General features: G+C 46.8%; 1 protein-coding gene across 2 annotated transcripts in view; it reads left to right on the forward strand.

The window, feature by feature from the left end:
* Positions 1-12,896, forward strand: part of Myo31DF (Unconventional myosin ID) — a 122,120-nt gene that overhangs the window by 80,397 nt on the left and 28,827 nt on the right. The gene's annotated exons all lie outside the window — the stretch shown is intronic.

Below are 12,896 nucleotides of genomic sequence, written 5' to 3' on the forward strand. Positions count from 1 at the left end.
CTGACTTTGATAACAGATGTAACCATTCTATAGGGGCTAGGTCCTGTGGATGTCTAATTAGTAGCCTTGAGTAACCGCTAATAAAAGAAAGCGCTATTGATACACCCTCGCAGATCTTTCAGTGACGGGGGTCAACCGTTCCGGTGGCCATGGTCTGCATTACCGGTGGTGATAGGGAAATTAGGATGGCCATCCTGAAGCGCCATTCCCAACGTCCGCCGCCGAAGCCGGTGGTCAGCGCGCAAACGAGACAAATACGAGGCCGCTGTCGGAGTACTAGATCATGTCACGATCATGCAGTGCAGGTCAAGTCATGAAAGAGCACACGCCTACTACAAGTCGACACTCCGATCAGTGACATCGTTGAAGCGCAGAATTACCCAGATACGCACTTGCCCTTGGTCACTCTGTTCCGCTGCAATCATCTTTTTTGTTGTTGTTGTGAACGGCCCTCATGAGCATACATCATTGCAACTCGTCATGTAGAATCACAGTCTATACGTCTTTATAGCACAATGAGGAGCTACAGCACGTGGAACGAGAAAACACGCCGAGAAACAAAAATAAAAATAAAATCAGGTTCAAGCTAAAATCATAAAAGGAGATGCAAGATCAAATAAGCAAACTAGGCGCGACTTCGTTCATGTAAAATCTCACCTGCGGCCGCTTTTCACTAGGCCAAACACCTTTTTCTCGAAGCAATTCCTCCCTGAGAAGCCGAGCCCCAAGCCAGGCGAAAAGCTGACGTTACGATACATTCGACTTCACTCGTTTGTGGACATTTTTTCCTACTTAGCAGAAAGAAACTTTTTTTCCGGGGACGTTTGATCCAGGGAACATTTTACCTATAGGTAGCATGTAGCGAGGTATTCAAATGGAAAGGGAATACATTTATCTAGGACATGTAGTGACCGCACATCCTGACAAAGAGAAATATGGATATAAGAGTGGGGGTGAAGTTAAGAATATCCTTCTAGAGGAAAGTGTAGAACAGCTGCCCCTCGGCTGCACTAACCTACTGGGTGCAAACTTAGATCCTTACGAAGAGGCTGGAAATTAGATTGCGTACGACACAGCGAGCTGTGGAGATGGAAATTAGATGGGCAACAGTGGGAAACAGGAGAACTGTTTAGGGAATATGCTTGTTATGGTATCATTGGTGCAGTCAGTTAAAGGGAAGATTAAATGGACGGGGTGCGTGTAATGCGGACAGCTCATAGTCGATGTATTTTAAGGGATGGGGTGCCACACACGCACGCACATACACACACATGCGCGCGCGAAGAAATTTAAGTAGGGAAATTTCTCCAAAGACCATTTTTAACCTAAAATTTAAAGAAATCAATTATTTACTCCCTTATTAACCACCTCCTCCGAAAGCAACCATAACTCCTCCCATCGATGATAGTCATTCAGGGTAACGTAGCAATAGTCAGGTGGGCTGACGAGATCGTGAAACGGCGTAGTCTGCTAAGCTATATGCGTTATGGTTGGTTAGTGTTCGCGAGCGCCAGCTTACTCTGAATCTGTTTTGCTTATTCGGACAGATAACCTTAGCTTCGTGTTCAACTGTACTCCATGTCGAAATGTCAGACACGAGCCGGCGTTTGCAAATCGTATGCTTCGCAGTCTCGACGTTGCATCTTGTTAGTGCTTGTAAGAGCCGCTGCCGTCATGCTGCAGCTATGTAGTGCTTGGGACACTGCATACTGCAACGCAAATCTCCTGCAACGCTGGTTCGCGTCACCGTGTGACAACGCCCGCTTGCACGCCTGTTTCCCGTGGTGATGAGGTTGCGTAGACGGTCGAAACTTGACGCCATGGAGACGTGACGCGCGCTCCGGGCTTTCCCTCATATCTTAAAATCGTGCGCTAGACGTCATTTAAGCCTTTAATCTTTAAAAACACCGGCTCTCGCTTTCCGTTTTACATTTTTTTCTAACCTTCTTTTTTTATTGGCTGCACGTCGAAGGACGCAGCAAGTCACTGTCCCTATACCGAAACCGGTAGACGTGAATCTGCAATGCTACCGCTGCCGACAGCACAGCACATACACATTTTGGCAACCCTTCAGGAAGACTACGTTAGCTGCCATTGTACGATTGTGTCAGAGGGGCATTTGGACATTGCTATAGGCAGTGTACACAGTCGCACCCCCGCTTCATGGCTTTGAAGGCTTCCCTGCACTCAGCGATAATATCCAATGTCTAATAAATCTTCGCCTTTAATAGTAATTTTTTTTTCTCTTTCTCTGCTGCTCCAGGCCAGTAATATACGGGCTGTTGTACAATGAACAAGATTTTATGTATAGTTAGACTGGACTAGGTTGAGCTTGTAGAACAAGCTTCTCTCTTCCCCCCTTGTCTCTTGCATTAGCGATACGTCTTATTTCACCACCTGGCTCGCTATGGCTGGTACCGCTGTAGCGGCGAAATCGGCCCAGTTTAGTTCACTTTTAAATGCGATAGCTTTAAGACCCCGTTCTTCAGAGTATCCGATGTCGACGATGTGGGTGCAAAATGGCAGGCATTCATGTGGCAGCTAGGTGGTCGTTAGCAGTGACAGGACCTGAAATGTGTGACGTCACGATACTGCATAATATGGCGTACATTGCAGAAGCTGCCTACTCAGACAGCTCGTTTGAGGGGAGGGTGAGATGGGTATTGAATCCACCGGTACCTCTCAGAAACGCCACTACTATATAGCCACGCAGGTACGTTACTGGTGCGGAAAGGAGATTCACGCCTTCTTTTAGTTCTGCTACCTAGGACTCTAATCTGGACTCCAGATGGCGACAGCAGTCGTGATTATTAGCGATTACGTGTGATTCTGGGTAGAACCCGCAAGGCTAACCCCACCTGTAGCCAGCAACAACATTCAGCCTCGTTAAAGAATGCATGTGAGATAATAGAGACACAAATTAAGCGACTGGGAATTAGGCGAGTAGCAGCGGCGCGAACCAGGATCCGGGAAAGGTAACCGCAGACGGTATAGCCATTAATGCTGTCGCGTCATATGCTTAGAGGCAGAACTTAAGTCACCCCCCCCCCCCCCCCCCCCTCCCTCTTTTAGGCCACACAAATCATTGGCCCAATACTTGAAGATTGTCAGTGATGCCCGGCCCTATAGGGCCAATGAGTTACCAGCACACTATTAGGCCTATGGTTCGTGCTGGCAGTCTTTTTTTTTTTTTTTGGTAGAGGGGGAGAGCATTGTTGTCAATAGGCTGTGACCTCGCCCCTGTCTAGAAACGTGAATGAGCTGTTTTGCTTTGTTACCGGCGCAACGAGGGGCCACTTTAGAAGTAACAGCTGGCTAGCTAGGCCTGATCCGAAAATCGTTATCGCTAAAGGTGTGATCCATATTATTGGCCTCCTTCGTGGCTCAAGCCCAATGTGTCCTGCGAGAGGAGAGGCGGTAAAGCCGGATGGATGCTGGAGGTGTGCTCTGATTGGGAACTGATGTAGCAGCCGATGCGAGTTGTCCGAGGAAGAGGAAACAGTGTTATTGAAAGGACATTGCTTATACCTGGTGTGATTTGCGAAACAGTAGGTGTCCCCCTAATATAAGGCACGGGAAAAGTTTTGCAGGTTGCCGCTGATTGCCTAAATGCGGAATGCCGAAAAGACCAACGAAAGCTCATGCTGCACAGCACAATGTGCGCATGCTCACTAAGCCATAAATTCGCACAAAAAGTGCATACTCGGTCACGCGTGAGCTACGGGGTGAACAAAAGTATCTTTTTTGTCGGGGGGGGGGGGGGGGGGGGTAATATATGATGCGATGACAACTGCACTCCATAACCATCAAGCAATGTTCGGGCTCCATTGCAATCCTTTTGCAGGCTTGATTCCGTCTCATACAGGCAAATCGTTCGGTGTATAAGCAATTCCAATCATGCAGTGCTATAGTGTCCGCGCTTAAAGCGAAAACCTCTACCCGCCGCTGTGGTGCAGTGGTTAGGGCGCTTGACTACTGTGCCCAAGGATGCGGAATCGAATTCCGGCCGCGGCGGCCGCTATTCCACGGAGGCGGAAAGCAAGGCGCCCGTGTGCTGTGCGATGTCAGTGCACGTTAAAGAACCCCAGGTGGTCGAAATTTCCGGAGCCCTCCACTACTGCTTCTCTCTTAGCCTTAATCTCTTTGGACGGTAAGCCGGTATTATGGACGGTAAGGTTATGGCCCAACAAACCAACCAACGAAAAGCTCTACGACTGATCTGACACGTAGCGTTCAGGGGATCAGTTCGTGAATGCAGGAGCGGTTGTGCGATTTTCCGTGAACATACCGAAACCCAAAGTCTTCGTAAATAAAAAAAAAAAAAAAAGGAAAACAAGTGATCAATCGAAACCGTCACCTTCCGCTACGTGTGCTGGTTCGACGCCTCGCGGGTTATTTTCGCGGCACCTTGTGCACACATCTCGCCTCGTGTAGAGTGCGAGACGCAAACGATAATGGGAATGTCAAGGATGCGATGCGTCGCTGCGGGGTGCAGATAACGAATGAAACGCAATACATGTACGTGCGAGCTCGGTGAGTGGCTGGCAGGTTTACGTGTGCCGCCACGATCGTGGCTGAGCACATTCCCGCTTAATTACCTACGATCAGCTCTCTTTACAGCTTCATCTATTTTGGTCCTTAACTGCTTAATATTTTTTGTCTTTTTCTTCGATGATACTATCTCAGCTAGCGCCAGATTCTGGACTATAGCGTTGTCTCTCGTTCCTGCATATAACGGTGTTAGATGAAATTGGTGTTAAACGAAAAAAAAAAATAAAATAGAGAGTACTCTTGAATCTACGCTACAGAAATGGAAAGCCTGAGCGTTGCTGCTACACAGGGTGCATCACATTTGTTCTCATTATTTGTAAGGAATAACAGCGCAGAGATGAGGGACAAGGAAGAATATAACACCTTGTCCCTTGACCCTCATCTCTGTGCTGTTATTCCTTATAAATATGCTAGCTCAACTCTCCTTTTTATGTTGGAAATAAAGTGGATTTGGATTTGGATTTATTGTTCTCATTATCAACTAAATTCACCGTCATTATCAGCGCTACTATCATCATTGTCTTATCACTTATTGCAGCGTCATTGTCATCGCTACTATCATCCTCACGGTAGACCAGCAGAAGTATATGCTTTTTACGATCCCGGGCGTGAAAAACGCTCGGCTGGGGACTCGAGGGATGGAGGTTCAGTTCCCGGTGGAGACAGGATTTTAATTTTTCTGGGACGTCATCATGACGTCATTTGATTGACAGCTATAGTGTGACCGAACGAATGAACGCCGGCAGTATGAGCCATTGAAGGCTTTCGCCTTAAAATTTGTCCTATATTTGAGCTGCATGCAAACAGCGGTGCCTCTTTTTCGGCGTCCTGCAAAGGCGAACACGATTGCCATCCGACCACGCTCGTGTGATCTGAATACTATCAAGTCGCGGCGCAAGTTTTCTCCTTTACTTGAGTTTTGGAGTCGACAAAATAATATGCACGGGGGTATACAGTTGCTCGCCACGCATTCACAGGTTACAAAGTTTACAGTTTCTGCATAAGTCTCGGGTACCCTGCCTTTTTATATATTTCGCGTATGTAATCTGAAGTTCATGAGAGAGGATTCGCGTGTTAGTTTTTACCAGTTTCGGTCTCGCCGCATTTCTTGCCACGTGTGCTCGAACTGTAAAACGCAATCAAGCTGCAGTGTCTGCGGCCCTAACATCTGGGTGATGTAAATGAAAATGAAGATTTGAATTTGAAATTTGTTTGCTGAATCAAGTGAGGGGAAGCATGTTTCGGCGACACCGTGGCCAAGCAGCTGGGAGCGGTAACACGTTTGCCTGCGAAAGTGAAAGCTTTCGACTCTTTTCTTTTTCCATTGCTCATATATTCTCCAAGTGACCCCGTTTGTTGAGCTAGTAGGCTTGCCCTTATAACCTCCCGCGTTTGAAACGTGCTTCTTAACGTGGCGTAGTGCTCTCTTTCAGTATTTGTTTTTGGGCTACATATTTGGTATGCTACGCCGTAGGTTGTCTCCAGTGTACGCATGGCGTTAAGTTTGTTGACAAAAGCGGTCTCGCATGCGTCGCGGCTTGTGAATAAAACAAGCATAATGCTTTAAGGCTCAGCCTGCGACTTTTTCTTTTTTCTTATAGATGTAACTTTAATTTTCCTTTCTCTAAGCTTCCGTCTTTGCCACGGGCTTCTACTGTTACGTCATCGCTACGTGGTTTGATCACGTATTTTGCATCCGTCACGAACTCTCAATCCCGGGCTGTTTAATGCATGTGTGTCGCCGTAGGAGGTATTTGCAGTTTTCTGTGATGGAAAAAAAAAAAAAAAAGAAGAAGAACCGCTCTAGGAGCGTTAATGTTTTCTGCGTTTTGGCATTTCTTCATCGGTATATTTCTCACCGCGTTCTCGAGCATCTCTGATATAAAGAGAGAGAGAGAGAAACGAAAGTCAGGGCGTCAAGGCTAAACAAGAATTAATGATCCGTATTCCCTCACACTTGGGGAGGGGATTCTCTCGATCAGACGCTGGTGTTCCAATAAACTGCCCCAGTTAACGCATACAAACGCACCCCTCCTAAACCATGACGCTGGTTGAAGTTAATCTGATTCCTCAGGACGGTTAGTTGATCCGCCGCTGAGATATGCAGGTCACGTTCGCATTAACAGCGCGCGCGGCGGCGAAAATGCAGTGCAGTTCGCCGTGCAGCGGCTGTGTAATGCACGTGGCATCGCGCATGATGATCGGAGCTGCAAGAAAGCAGCATGACTTAGTAATCATTTTTGCCGCTGTCTGTAGGTTGTTGCGCTCCCTGTGCCTCTACTCGTGGACGCTTGCGAAGCCTTGTTGCAGTCACATCCATTTCCGCAGGAAAGAGGACACCTGTACGACCGTGTTCTCGACAAGTCGATCCTCTCGTATGTGTAACTTGTTAGGCGTATCCACGCCGATCGTTCAACCTTGTTTAGAATTTCTTGTGCCGGGACGGGCAGCTCTAACAGCAATTGCGAAGGGCACCACCGTTACTAAGGTGGAAAGAAAAATTTAGGGACGCGCTTGCCACTCATAGCTTTGGCATGCCGGTTTTATTTCTTTGTAGACAAAGAGTGCGAGGTCCGTTGCAGGACGGAAATGTTTCAGAACAACCTTCAGCGACTTGGAGACAGTAGACCGCACCACCCGCATGTTCTGTAATCGTTTTACTTGACTTTTTGTTTTTGTTATTTGTTTCTCGGCCGCACAAATCTTTCAAGTTGCGCCCAGTCCCCGCGGCGAGATGTCGATAAAGCAGCATGCCGCGAAAAAAAAAAAAATACAGAAAAGAACGGGCGTGTAGGAAATATGAGAAACGCATCGAGTTATATCAACGGCCGGAAGCTGCCTGCGGAAGACAGGCAGGAACCCGGTCTCCTCGAAGTCATCTTCGCGAGTACGTTTGTTTGCAAGCCCTATAGCAAAGAATATTGGTCTACTCTCCGCCGCTGAGGAGGTCCGTACGTGGGTACAACTAGATGCATCTTCTCTTCTTCAGTTCTTTCTCTTTTTTTTTTTTTTTTTTCTGCACCTTTGGGTCCCGTCGTCAGTTTCTGTACGAAGGAAACGGACTATGCTGCTTAGTGCCTGGCTGCCACGAACTTTCCCTCTCAAATTACGGACGATCAGACTCCGCTCCGCTGACGGTGTCGAGGGGAGCCTTGATCACACGGCAGTGCAAAGCTTTTGACCCCATTCCAATATGCCCACCCGCAGCTCGCCCTTCGTTTCGGTGCACTTTCTTTCAAGGCGAGCGGAATTACTTTGGCCAGCGAGAGCGGGCTCCAGCATTACCTTCGCCTGGACATTCCCCGCAGAATTTGGCTCACGCAAACGGTGCCTCTGCACAGAGCATTGCAATGCAGCGTGCGCCTTGACCATGATGCGCGGTAATGTATGAGCGGGCGTGTGCGTTTTTATACGTACCTTGCCTTTTTTTTCCTCGTTTCACAGCATGAAATTGGCAACCTGCATGCTTAGAGTACTGGCGGCTTGATTCCCCTGCATATTCGCGAGCATTTCCGCTGCGTCCTCTGCAGACTGCATATCGCGGATCGTTCGCCGTGTTGAAAGTGCACTCCAGCCATTACTTTTCCAGAATCGACTTCGCTGTAGAGGCGGATTAAGCTTATATGTCGGCTTTCGTTGACTTCTTCTTCAAAGACTTTTTCCTGGGCTTGATGCGTCCTCCAGGGCATGCAGGTCAAATAGTTTTTCGATGCCCGACAAGGCTGCGTCGCCAAAAAAACACTTTTTCATTTCCTATCTTGGGAGCTGGATAGGATTCGGACCCTAGAAAGCTACCAGCTCTGCTTGAAGCGGAGCTCTGTAATTATCTGAAATCGATGATTCCGTATATATTTCGCTGTTATACGATGACTTCTCGCCAATCAAGTGTAACGTTGTGGGTACTTTGAAGCCAACACGTCTGTTTATCGGCTGCTCATATCTGACCCGCTAGCTGAATCAAACATTGCGCACATGGTGCGCTTGTCAGGGAAACAAGTCATGCTTGCTCTAAAGCCGTTGTTTTTAGACATTTCTCTCCAAAAGTGCTTGGTACCTCACAAGCGACCGGAAATGATGTCACATAACTGTTCTTTCTTGAACAGAAAGAGCGCCGGGCTGGGTCGGTCATTTAGGTATTTATATAGTATGGATAGCGGGCTGTATGCAGTCAGGTCTTGACCAAAGTGGCGGCGAGTATAAGGGACGGGTCCACTCTAGATACCGGTGCATGCAGACCTGTAGCACCGAACATAAAGTCAAGTATTGTAGGTTTTCTCGAACCTAAAGCCTGCGTCGTGCCGGTTGACAATTCCACTTCAGCAGTTGTGCTATTTCTGCAGCTCTTAAGCAACATGGCTTTTTCGCTCTTTATTCATAGCCTTCATTCTTAGCATGCATCCTAACTCTCCTTTAGTTCAATTTTCCCCCTTCCCCATTGGGGATTAGCAGTCCAGGGTCTCTTTACTACCGGCCGACCTCTTCACCTTTAATTTCATTAAATTACTCTCTCTTGTCATGGGCGGTGTAAACCGGAAATTTCCGAAAGAACATTATCAATTTTTCTAACGGGACAAGCAGTTTAATAAGCCACAATTAACAGCGGTAGACATTATTCAGCGTGTTATATATATTTTTTTTAATAAATATGACCAGCAAAGATTATCAAATCTATGCACTCCGCCAAGGCTATAAAATCGCACCAGTGCCTGTCTTGCGAACTGTTAAAACGTTCGCCTGATCTGAGTAAGAGAAATACATCCCGAAGAAAGCTCCGGAGGTTTGCGTTCTGCCAGCCATCGAATGCGCAGTATGAATCGCATGCTGACATGCCCAAAAAGCAGAGGCTTGAAGTTAAGTTAAATACGACAAGTAGTCATTCGTGCATGTCCTTTGGGCGTTGGGATATTGTCACCATCGCGATTTGCGCTGCTGTACAAAGTCTAATGATTAGTCAATATCACTATGAATGCATTCCTACCAAGCACATTCGTATACACTGTGGTCGACAGGCACGTAAGGATTAACACAGTCATGTAGTGCTCGCCGCCTTGATTGGCTCAAGCCACCCATGCTTTACCTTTCCGCTGCAAACAGCGTATGAACTGAGTATGACCCAGGCACTTCGCAGGCAGCCCACTATTGCAGTGTTGGCAGTTTACTGGTCATCTGCCGGCCGGACATTACCAGCACAGTCGCAATATTGGGCCGATAATTTATGTTGCCTGGGTATGTGGGCTTATCACGCGATGTCAGCAGTGCAGCACATGCATTTTAAAGACTGACCTGCCTCGTCATCAGCGCCTCAATATGCCTATTTTATCTTTATAAATGACCATTTCGTCTTTTCATGGCAACAGAAATAATCTTTCTAGCAGTTTCGCTACGCTTGCAAGAAACGGTACATATATTGTAGGTGTAAAACTCATTTCCTTTTTGCAAAGGCGTACGTAATACCAACAGTGCGGTTGACCTTTTTATCATTGCAGTTAATTTTGCCAATCGCGGAGTTTCAACGGTATCATCACGGCGGTCGGACGTGCAACTCTCGATACTACGGAGGTAGCCCGCAGTCGCTTGCTTTGTTCGAGCGACTAATGAATCCAAGATTGATTGGCCAGTGCATTTTTGCGCAATTATATATCTGTCAGCTAGCAGAGGTCGTTGCTCGTTTTATGCGCAGATGTTCTTCAGAGAGTAAATTTCACGGTCGTCGAATTCAGTACACGCGTAGCGCATGCTTTCTAATACTTAGCTGCAAATGTTCATTTCAGGCTGCCAGTCTGCAGATACAGCTCACTCTGATATGCGTTTGCCACGTGTCCTTACTGTCTCCTTATACCGTCAACTCTTCCTTTAAAAATTTGCGAAATTGCAGCGCGTGGAGGAAAAGCACGATTTACCGGTCTGTAGCGTGGCGTGACATGGTCTATAGGGTCACGAAGAGTCGGACACGACTGAACGACTGAACTGAACTGAGCCGCTCAGAAATTGATCAAGTAAACGTTACTGGAAACCGCGTACAGTTTTCGCTTCAAGGAAGAAGCTCATTGAGCTGATTGCGCTTCAAAATGCGAGAACGTCGACATTTAGAGCCCGCTCTGCTTTCGTTATATATATGGACACCCCAAGGCTGAAGTCGCTGTCACTCTTTTCAGTGTTTGATTATTTACAGCGCACTCTTTAAATATGCCCTATAGATCGCTTTCAATTTCTTCTTTGGTGTACAGAGCAGCAAGCCGGTGCTGTATTTTTTTTTTTTTTTTCGCTCTCTCAGGAGGCGTTTGACGTTGCCGCGGCGTATAAGCGTTCGCCAGACGTTCCGCGCTGTTTAATTTCCGGCTCTCGTGGTGCGGGCGTATGCATCACGTATGCGGAGGTGGCGCGTAATCAGCGTATATCATCGTCAGCAATGGCCGCAGCCATATAACGACGCCTTAATAACGGAGAAAGGAGCTACACGAAAAAGAATGGCGGCTGTCGGGGAAAGGGGCGTGACTTGGCCATTTTCCCGCGCCTTTTGATGAAGCGCGGCTGTGCACCGGGTATGGCAGACACGGAATGAACGTTAGCCTGCCTTGTGGATTAAAAGCAGCCTTTGTAAGACGTAATGAGAACGTCGCGTGCATCCATGGCCGAGGGTGCCGCCTGTGTATCCAGACGTCCCGCGGCTCTCATGAGGAATCAAATGTCTGTGTCACTTTTCAGAACTTTGAAGCGATGGTAACTTGCGTGCTGCGGGATGTGTGGCGCTAAATTCGAACTGGCTGTTGTACTTAGCCGTGTCGATGTGGTCTAGTAGACCACAGCTATAGCTGTGGGAGCTGGTTTGGTCTCTTTATGGGGTTTAACGTCCCAAACAGGCTGAGGCTGTAAGAAACGCCGTAGTGGAGGGCTCCGGAAAATTTGACCATCTGGGTTTCTTTAACGTGCACTGACATCGCACAGTACACAGGCGCCTTGCTTTCCGCCTCCGTCGAAAAGCGACCGCCGCTGCTGAGTATCGATCCCGCATCCTTGGGCGCAGCAATCGAGTGCACGCGCCATGCACTGCACCACTGCGACGGGGCTGTGGGAGTTGGGTTCTCTCCGGCCGAGAGGGAGATGTTTCTCGTTTAAAAAAAAAAAATTAAAATGGGATCTTACTTGTGATGTTGACTGCTTTCAATTTCGCAGTATATACGCGAAAACATATACAGCTCGTTCGGTCGAAAAGGTTTCGAACTTCTTTCTTTCTTTCTTTCCTTCTTTCTTTCTTTCTTTCCTTCTTTCTTTCTTTCTTTCTTTCTTTCTTTCTTTCTTTCTTTCTTTCTTTCTTTCTTTCTTTTAAATCTGCGTAGGCTACGAAAGCTTACCAAGCGTGCTAGAAGGGCAGGTAGAGAACGCATTGTGGTGAATATGGCTTACTAACGTATGTTTGGGATATATCTACTGATGCCACAGCTAGTGATAACCTCAAGGTTAAATAATTTTAACAAGAAAAACTAAAAAAGTCGCGGAATGAAAAGCCGGTGTTAAAGGAAGACCGCATTTCCAGCCGGATTATTGAACTAGAAATTATGTCCAGCTGGAATGTTCTTCTTTTTATTAGATTATTATTCGATGTGGAAAATTTAAACCTCCAGTCAAAACTACGCTCAATCCCTAGCTTCCAATTAGAAATTCGATGGAAAATACCAACTTAAATGGGTATCCCCCGGCAAAAGTATGCCTCACGCACATCTTAATTTGGGTTTTTAGAGCAGATTACAGGCTGTCTTTAATTTTTTAGTGTTTGCTGAAATATGCAGTATGTGTCAGTTTTGTAAGGAACTGCGCTGGCTGCTGATGCTAGCCTTGCTAACAACACGACCTAAAATCTCAAAGGGCGTAGTGGTACGTCACTCAGTGGTTCGAAATTGTACATGTGGATTTATTGCTTATAAGTAGACCGGTATACAGCAGTGTTCTTGTTTTCTGTAATTATCCTCATCAATATTAGCAATTTCGATTAACCATTACAATATATTCTAGTCCACTATGCCATAAGTCTGTGCATCCGCGCAACCAACGAAACCACGCAATGTGTAAAGAGCCAGATGGCTCTTTCACCATGCTTTTATGCAGTTCTTGTAAACATCTCGGGCGCCCAGACATAGCCCAGAGGACACAGCTAGGTTCCAAATGATTATTACATTTAAAAGGCCCATGAAAAGCTATTTACTAGAATAATAAAATGCTCACTAGCAATGAGTATCCCATCAATCACCTATGCAACGGAAAAACTTTAATCTAGCTTCATTAGCACTGAACATATGGGCGATCAAAAATGATTCTCCTTCTTTCCCCCCTCAACTCAACCCACGCCG

Source organism: Amblyomma maculatum, chromosome 2 (genome assembly GCF_055883805.1).
Source record: "Amblyomma maculatum isolate TAMU_Amacu chromosome 2, ASM5588380v1, whole genome shotgun sequence".
In the NCBI taxonomy this organism is placed as follows: domain Eukaryota; kingdom Metazoa; phylum Arthropoda; class Arachnida; order Ixodida; family Ixodidae; genus Amblyomma; species Amblyomma maculatum.